This window comes from Amblyomma americanum, chromosome 8 (assembly GCF_052857255.1).
Source record: "Amblyomma americanum isolate KBUSLIRL-KWMA chromosome 8, ASM5285725v1, whole genome shotgun sequence".
NCBI classification, from domain to species: Eukaryota; Metazoa; Arthropoda; class Arachnida; order Ixodida; family Ixodidae; genus Amblyomma; species Amblyomma americanum.
In genome coordinates, this window is record NC_135504.1 from 118,026,332 (window position 1) to 118,033,702 (window position 7,371).

The 7,371-nt window shown below is 49.0% G+C and overlaps 1 pseudogene; it reads left to right on the forward strand.

Moving 5' to 3' along the window:
• The first annotated feature begins 579 nt into the window (after positions 1-579).
• LOC144102700 (uncharacterized) lies at positions 580-2,395 on the forward strand (annotated as a pseudogene).
• The last annotated feature ends 4,976 nt before the right edge of the window (positions 2,396-7,371 follow it).

The window sequence follows — 7,371 nt, forward strand, 5'->3', positions numbered from 1 at the left end:
GCCCACTACACCCACCGAACAACACGCGCCGTACGGCGGCCTACCCAACGCGAAGCTCGATCGTGACATCGACGTCGAGGAGGTCCGCGCGGCCCTGCACGACCTCAACAGCCGGTCGGCAGCTGGCCCGGACCTCGTCACGAACAAGGCGCTCAAGAACCTCGACGACGGCTCGATTGAGAACCTCGCAAAATACTTCAACAAGTGCTGGAGAGCGGCCGCGCTACCAAAGCAGTGGAAGACAGCCAAGACTATCCTGATACCCAAGCCGGGGAAGCCACCGGACACGGACAACCTCCTGCCCATCTCGTTCACGTCCTGTGTGGGCAAGGTGCTGGAGCAAGTCCTGCTCAACAGGTGGAAAGACTACCTGGAACGAGAAGGGCTGTACCCCCGGCCACGGTGATTGGCTTCAGACAGCACCTAAGCACGCAGGACGCGATGCTGCAGATCAAATACTCAATCATAGACGATGGCGGCAGCGCTCACGACCACAAAGCAATCCTGGGGCTCGACCTAAAGAGCGCCTTCGATAATGTGAAACACTCGGCGATTCTGTCCCAAGTCTCTAAGCTCAACATGGGCGAAAGATCCTACACCTACATCAAGGACTTCCTCACGGACAGGACCGCCGAGCTACGAGCAGGCGACCTACAAACGCAAGAGAAAAAGCTCGGGAGCACCGGCACACCGCAGGGATCGGTCATTTCGCCGATGCTGTTCAACCTGGTAATGATCGGAGTGGCTGAGAAGCTCGCGGACATCGAAGACGTCAGACGCACCATCTACGCGGACGATATCACACTGTGGGTGACCGGCGGCAGCGACGCCCACATCGAGGGCGCGCTGCAAGCCGCCGTCGACGCGATAGAAGACCAGTTGGAAGGCACCGGACTGAGATGTTCGTCGAGAAAATCGGACCTCCTCATACTCCCACCTACCAACAATGACAGAGGCTAGACCAGACAACGCGAATGCGAAAACAATCAGAATCGTAACCAAATCCGGCAACGTGATCCCCGAGGTCAGCAAAATCAGGATCATAGGCATGGTCATCGAAAAGCATGGAAGAAACGGCGAAACTATCGCCCGTCTCATAGCAAAAGCGGCCAACGCTATGCGACTCCTCAAAATAGTCACTTCCCGGAAGGCTGGCATGAGAGAGGAGAGCCTAATCAGGCTCGTCAAATCCTTCATCATCAGCCACGTCGCGTACGTTGCAGCCTACCACAGATGGCTGCAACACGAACGCAACAAAATCAATGTAATCATCAGAAGAGCGTACAAGACGGCGCTGGGCCTGTTCGAGTCCACGAGCACGACCCGCCTCCTACAACTCGGGATGCACAACACGCTCGAAGAAATAGCCGAAGCGCAACGGACCTCTCAACTGGAGCGGCTGTCCACGGCCAAAGCCGGGAGGAAGATACTGGACGACTTGGGAATAGGGCACTAGAACGAGGCGGAGATGAAGCTCCCCGTCCCCGAAGAGGTTCGACGCCAGACCAGAATCGACCCCATACCCAAGAACATGAACCCCGAGTTTAACAAGGGAAGAAGAGCGGCGAGGGCCAAGGCTCTCATCGACCTGCACGCCAACGACGAGCACGCGCGGTACGTGGACGCGGCCGAATACCAACGGAACGCCTTCGCAGCGGTCGTCATAGAGGCGTCGACCGGCGCCACGTGGACGGCAGCGAGCGTGAGAAGCGCCGGAGCGGAACAAGCGGAGGAGGTGGACATCGCCCTGGCCATCGCCGACGCAGACTGCTACACGGTGCTGAGTGACTCGAGGCAGGCGGTGCGAAACTTCGCCAAAGGCCAAGTCTGCAGGGAGGCCGAGCGCGTACTACGAGCGACCAAACTGCCAGACAGAAGAGTAAGAATCAAGTGGTTTCCGGCGCACGCGGGCGACGCGTCGGAACGCAGTGAGAACCACACTGAGACGGCATACGCAGCGGCGCGAGCGCTAACCAACCGCGCCCCGGCAACACACCGTCCGACGTGGTTCGGAGACAAGGACCGCATGACGGACTACAGCGAAATCACGAAGGCATACCGCCTGGCTTGCAGGACTCTCCCACTCCCGCACCCGAGGCTGAGTCGAGCGGAGGCGGTACTACTGAGACAGCTCCAGACCGGATCGCTACCGAGCCCGGGACTGATGCATCGCATGTACCCCGAGACCTACCCGACCGATACATGTAGAGTCTGCCGGAGGGAGACTACATATCACACGCACATCTTGTGGGACTGCATCAAAAATCCAAAGGAAGCAAGATCAAGAACAATCCCGCCGTGGCTGAAAGAAGCCGCGAAGAGCAACGGCCAAGACCAACAGCTATGGGTTATCCAGCAGGTCCTCGGGGCGCTCGAAAGGCAGGGACACAGCTAGCCGGCAACGGCGAGCGGAGACCCGCGCCGAGTAACGGCAACCTCGTAGAGGGCGCAGACCATCGTCGGGGCGCGCGAGCGCCCAACTGCAAGCACAAATAAAGTTTTCTCCAATCCAATTCAATTATAGTACGCTAAAAGCATCTCTGGAAATAAGAAGCCTAGCATTTGCGTGTAAAAATTTTACTATTCAATATTAGTTAACCAGCCAGTTAGTTAGCATGCTTTACCTGTATTTTGATTGACTGCATCGCTGACAGTGGTCTTCTGACTCAAAATTCCAATCTTTAAAAAATTCTCACAGTCTTAGGTGAAACAGCCTGATTATAGTGATCTGAACTGAAAAATCCCGTTCTCTGGGTCGAGGTTGCAGGGACGAAATCGTGCGTCGGGATGAAATATTCAAGAAAGCTTTGAATAAAGAATACAAAAAAAAAACAGAAGTATTGAAAGACGCCTCACAAATGTCATGAAAATATCCTGAAATAATTTTTTAATGTCGCGTACTTAGAAAAGGTCAAGACAAGAAGGAGCGCCTCAGAAGTCGTGAAACCTTAAAAATTGGATTCGCGGCTTGGGAGGAACATAAAGCCTTTTCGTCTTCGAAGGGCCCAAAAGGCGAGGTGAGGTGGTTTTCAAAAAAATGGGAATTTTTGCTTTTCTGCTTGGTTTATACTTCCTGCAGTGAGGTTTCAGACTTTGTCTCTTGGAATTACGACCGCCGATTCTTTCTTTCTTAAACGGCGGTAGCCCCATTCCAAGTTCTGGATTTGAAATATGTGGTGTGGTTTCCGCGAAACAGAAGTCGTAACATTTACCGCGGAATATGACGCAGTTGAACAGCGTCATGCGTTTAGGTGCTACCTTTTTTTATGTTCCCCTCGAAGAATGGTCAAGCCACAAACGTAGCAGGCCCGCTGTCTCAAAACATAACGCCTTCCTGCGTCAGCGGTGATAGCGAAACATATTGTACGCGCAAAGGGGGAGGGGATAACAAATGATAAAAGTGATTTATAAGGATCGTTTCATGCTAGACGATTTATTAGAAGCGAGGGAGTTGGAAACAGAAAAGTGAAAAAGGAATGCAGCGTAAGTGAAAAGCTGGTCAAGGTCATGAAACATTGCAGCATTTTGCTTGCGGGGCACGGCTAGTTGTTGCGTACATGTTATTATGGTACACTCTGTAACGCTGGCTCCTACCGACTTCACATTTCATCATTAGAGCAGCAAGGTGGAGGAAATTACCTTATTTCAGCCTGAGTTAACTCCAATAATGAAACCGAGGGCGCGGTAAATCAGGAGTCTTCCCGACCATGCGTTACAAGCCAGGCGCTCGATGTGAAGAATGGTGGGTGCGAGATGTAGAGAGTTTGAAATGGGAGGAAAAACTGAAATGGATACATCTTCAGGTAATCATTATGATCATCAGAAGATATTTAATTGGAAGGACATGCGAGAGGTCCTTGTTCTACCGTGGCATAGCCTGGCTGCATCTGTTCTTGCTGCTGATGATGATTATGAGTGCTTCAGGTAGGAGATCGAAGATGTGGTCAAAGAGACCTGGTATGGGATGAATGAGCTATAGTCTTGAAGAGACATTCAGTATTTTGGTGCGTTGAAATATTGCTTTAGTGCGTAAATGTATATATGTCGCATTTTAGTTATTGCTTGCGTCACTGGACTTACTTCGTGAACGGCGTATAGGTGACTGTTTGACAATGGTTTTGCGGTTCATCCGTCGCGAGCTTTGGGGGCCCCGCGTAGAAAACAGGTCCATTCAGTGTAACCTGTTCTGGATACTGCGACAATGCGCGACCTTTGCGGTGCGCTTGCAGCATGCACTGCAATAGTGTTCAACCCCACGATAAACTAATTCCGGTAAGTACAGTAAACGTGGCCCGTTGCTTGGCTGGTGGGTATACATATGTTAACATTTGTAGGGCCACTAGCCGATCAAGTAGAGATTAAGATTTCGCCAGAGAAAAATTTTGTGTTCATTACTCGCGAACATGGCAGGTGTGCAGATTCATGTCCTATTGAATAAAATAAAAACTCATTTCCTGGAGTTTTATTTTTCAGGAAAATCAATTCAAACATGAACGAAATCGCAATGCACGTGGTATTGTGGAATTGAGGGGCTGCCGGCTGAATTCGCTGGTCAATCGTAATTTGTCTTTTCACAATAAGCTCCAAATGACTGATGAGATGGTAAGTATACGGTTTGGAAGGCCGTAGAGAGGATAACGTTTTCTTAAAAGTGATTGCGACAAGAACTGGAATGGAAAACTTGCCCTGGTACAGAACATACAACTCTAGAGCGAATACAAGGAATTCCTGGGCCAGGTCAATACAATAATACCCGTAAGATAAAAGAAGTTGTTAGAAAAAAATACTGCAGCCTGTCAGCGTACGTCCATCGGCATGAGCACGCGTCTTACTCGTTTACGTTGGTACTGTGCAGAAGCAGATAATTAAAATTTCGAAGTTGAGAAGACTGGCATGTACACAACCTGTCCGAGGGCATTTTGCAGTGCGCTTGCAGTTTCGAAAGCAACCTGAGGTTATTTATGATCATAAAACGTGGCACAAGATGCGTTCCTGCATTGAGAAGTTTCCTCATTGCTAGCAGAATATCTAAAAATAGTTAATTCTCCCGGAGTTGAAAGAGGGCAATAATTGTGGCAATTCCTACGCTGCGGCTGACATGTATTCTTTTGTTTTTATTCTTTGATATTCTGATCAGTCTGCAGGCGGCTAATCGTCGGTTTCGCTTTTTGTGTTTGTGGTCACTCTGGTCTCTTTGTGCGATATGAATTGGTGCTGCCTATAAACACTGATTGGCGGTGAATTACAGTTGTTTCTCAGTCGGTGTAGCAAAGCTAATATTTTGTCTGACCCGCTGCCAGGCGCCCGCTTCTTAAGGCCACGTTGTTTTCTAAAGAAAACACGCGTAAACAGCGGCTGTTTCCGTTAGAGTCGCATCGCGCACCTAACTATCTCTTGAGGGGGAAGCTTGGAACGTGCTTGCTCATGTGCACAGCAACTTCTCCCATTACGCGTCAAAAAAAAAATTCCTCAAGGTCACTTGCAATAGGAAGTGGTCGGTTCTCCACCGATGCTGGACCCCCATATTCGAAATAGCGCAGTACGAGAAAGCGATGAACCAATCGCGGTCTATGCCCACCTGCAGGATTTCGCAAGTGGTAGCGCCAAGTTTACTTCACTTTCACGCGCTTTTGCACAATTTTCTGGCCTATTAGTACGTTTTTTTCGGATACAGTTATACGTTTCTTAGCCGGCGACTCTGGCCAATCATCGCCGCATGACGGAGTATTCTTCTTTAGTAGTTCATTAGGAGACTTTATTAGACGGTGGTGTCTCTTTATCCTCTAGGTAAGTTCGAGAAACTCAATACTATATTGCCCGGGACCCTTCAGTTGTTATTTCAAAAAGCCTTCAATCTATCAAACCATGCTCCTCATCGGTGGCTGTACAATTATTAGACTCTCCTGTTTTTCGCGAGTCTAAGAGCCGTATATAGGGATCCAACCATAGAAAAGTGAGACCTAAGAAACAAAATTACATCGGCTGAACTTCTACTTTCAACGAATATTCGAGCTTCAATCTGTCGCCGTGGTGATGTTCATAAATATATTAGACGTTGCCAGCACGTGGTTCATCCGTTAGTGCGCGTTTAGCAGGCTGCAGTTCTGTCGACAATCCGGGCACGGCTAAGGTGAGATCCAGACGGCAAGCTTGACTCTTAATCTTGCCAAAGTGCGAAACATCTGCCATAATTATCAAGAGATGAGGCTTGGTTTGACTACGATACAGGCGGGTTTGCATTCCAGCTTACATCAGGTTGTAATCATGCTGGTGGGCTTTGCCGCTGACTATCCGTTACCTCAAGTTCAGGTCACGAGCACACCGAACCTCGGCTGCTGAGTGCGGCTGATCCGACGGTGCCCCCCCCCCCCCCTCCCCTTTTACCTATCAGCCCCAAAGAAGCCATGCAGCTAGTGGCACTTAAGGGATGGACTACCTAGTCAAGTGATACTAGAGGAACACCACCACCTGCAGTTAAGCACCAATTGGAGCGTGAGGTGCGTATGTGCTCAGGCTGTAACAGTGTACTGAGGCCCATCACGTGTAGCCTCCCTTTTACAGCTTTTTGGTATTACAGCTTTGTGATCTCACCGTGGCGCTGCTGCGAGTCCTCGTTTGAATCAACCGGTGCACTGGAGGATCTCTATACGTTTTCGTTTGGCTCTCACAGGAACATATCTCGTTTGAGGAGCTCACTGGCTTATTATGTTTGAATAATAAACGTCGCGCTCAATACCGGAGTTTGAAGTTTTCATGGAGCGATTTCGCGAAAGCCACCTAAGGGTTGTTATGTGATCACTGTGAGCTTCCGTGATCTTGGGAAGTACAAAGGTGGTCGCTGAGGAGACACAGTTTATAAACTTGGATGATGATTTGTCTAAACGTGAACGAGGAATTTATCTGTGAACTGAAATCTCGTAAATCCGTGGAACATGATCGAGGGTCTTAAAAGAAAGTTGAATCTATTAGTTTCTACAGACTATAACTGTTACGGTAAAACTGTGTTACACGGGTTCTCGAACATTAGCACCTTTATTGTTTTAGAACAACCTTATCTTGACGTTGGCGCTAACACCATGTTTCTCTGCGCCATAAGCTAGGTAACTGTTCCCACGATATGTTTCCACATCCAGTCCTCTATCCCTTCGCATCTCAACATTTCAAGACGTGCTGCTGCTCTCTGGCAAATCAATGTCAAAGCTTTGTTTATTTTAAAATGTACAAGGCAGATCATTAAAAATAATTCGACTGGTAGCACAGTGGCTAGTAAAGCGAACCAGTGCAAAATGAAATAGACCAGGCAGATTTAAAGTAAGAAGAAACAAAAAGGAATAAAAACGCTCACAACAAAATGTGCACTTGCGGTAACAG